This window comes from Octopus bimaculoides, chromosome 11 (assembly GCF_001194135.2).
Source record: "Octopus bimaculoides isolate UCB-OBI-ISO-001 chromosome 11, ASM119413v2, whole genome shotgun sequence".
In the NCBI taxonomy this organism is placed as follows: domain Eukaryota; kingdom Metazoa; phylum Mollusca; class Cephalopoda; order Octopoda; family Octopodidae; genus Octopus; species Octopus bimaculoides.
Genome location: NC_068991.1, coordinates 73512015 through 73514430, shown reverse-complemented (window position 1 = coordinate 73514430; position 2416 = coordinate 73512015).

The window sequence follows — 2416 nt, the reverse complement described above, 5'->3', positions numbered from 1 at the left end:
TATATATATATATATATATATATGAATTTCAAATATACATTTTTACATTACACACGCACACACACACACACACACACAGACACACACACACACATATAATGCAAAAATGTATATTTGAAACCTCCTTCTTGACTGTTGAATGGTTTATTGAGAGGTCTTTATTTCGTGTAATACTCATAAATAATACACAACAAAACCGTTTTTAATATGCACTGTAGAATCGAACTTCAGATTAAGATTTTTAATTGCTTCTTTGTTGTCTTTCTCCTCCTTTTTCTATGTATGTTAGGATGCTAACAAACATATAAATATTTCAACAACAACAAAAAAATAAAAACACGTTAAAACCGAGCGGCTATTATAATTTGAAGTAGGACACCGGAAATAGAATGCAACCGAGTATGTCAATGGCGTCGAATATGATAATGCGTTGTTTTAAATGTGTGAGTGATTGTAAGTGAAGTGGGAGTGGTAGGAAAAGTGAGATGTAGTGAATTTGTCGTTGGTTTCGACTAACATTGTTTAGTATTCACTCGTTTGATAAAAAGAGTTCAAACTCCTGGTGTGCTGAAGAATTTTAACCGACAAGAGTGTTACAGACTAGATATATAGGCGCAGGAGTGGCTGTGTGGCATAGGTACAGGGGTGGCTGTGTGGTAAATAGCTTGCCTACAAACCAGATGGCTTCGGGTTCGGTTTCAAATGCGTGGCACCTTGAGCAGCAGCCTTCTACTATAGCATCGGGCCGACTAAAGCCGTGTGAGTGGCTTTGGTAGAGGGAAACTGAAAGAAGTCCGTCGTTTATATGTATATACATAGATGTATGTGTATGTATATGTTTGTGCATCTGTGTTTGTCCCCACCTCCTACATCGCTTGACAACCGATGGTAAGGCGATTACGTTCCCGTAACTAGCGGTTCGGCAAAAGAGTACGATAGAATAAGTACTTGGCTTACAAAGAATGTATATATATAGATGTAAATATATATATAAATACATATGCATATATATATATATTTATATATATATATATATATATATATATATATATATATATATATATATATATATATATATATATATATATGTATGTATGTATGTATATTTGTCCTTTCATACATATTCGCAATTCATAATGACGTCTTATGATTTTGTATGGTCTCACTTATGAATTTGACTTCTCTCTTAGAACACATTAATTACAAAATTGTTCGATTGTATGATTATAAAATTTATAATTTTGCATATTTGATAATTTTATAAGTTTATAAAATTGCAACCTTGTAATATATAATTTGTATTTTTGTATTCTATAATTTCATATTTTGTATAATATTGCAAATTTAGAATTTGCAATTTACATTGTATTTTAATATTAATAGTTTTTTTTTCTATTTCATAATTTTATAACATCCATAATATTATAACATTATACTTGTATTTTGGATGTGTTTTGACGTTTACAGAACTTATTCTGGAATTTACAATTTTTCAATCTTGCAAGTTGTACTCTGTTAATATCGTAACGGTTTCGAACAATCGCCATTTTGTCCGTTAGTCGTGAATTGAGGTCCATTCACATCTCATTAATATTTACATTACGAAGGCGGCAAGTACTTGCACGCCGGGCGAGATACAAGGTTGACATTGCCTTTCATTCTTTCAGGGTCAATAAATTAAATACCAGTTGCGTACTGGGTGGTTATAATCGACAGGCCCACCTCCCCCCAAATTTCTGGCCTTATGCCTGGAGTAGAAAAGATTAATATTTACACTACGAAGGCGGCAAGCTGGAAGAAGCGTTAGCGCACTAGGCGAAATACTTAGCAACGTCTTTACGTTCTGAGTTCAAAACCTGCCGTGGTCGATTTCGCTTTTCATCCTGTCGGAGCCGATAAAGTAAGTACCAGTTAAGCACTCGGGTCGACGTGATAGACGAGGCCCCACCCTCAACTTTCCTGGCCTAGTGCCTAAATTTGAAAAATATATCCGCATCACTGGATTTTGTAGATTCGATGTAATTTTATTATCTATATTATCAGTCATATAACTTAAATATGAAAATAACAAACGCAGGTACGCACTCAAATATATATGCATGTATATGTATATATATGTGTGTGTGTGTGTGTATATATGTGTGTATGTGTATATATATTGCATATATATATGCAATATATAAAAACATGAATAGTTGCACATATGTATGGATATATATATATATATATATATATATATATATATAGATACATATATGCTTTTATTTATGCATATGCCTCCATAATCTATCTATCTATCTATCTATCTATCTATCTATCTATCTATCTATCTATCTATCTATCTGTCTGTCTGTTTGTCTGTCTATCTATCTCTCTATGTATCTATCTATATGTATATATATATATATATATATAT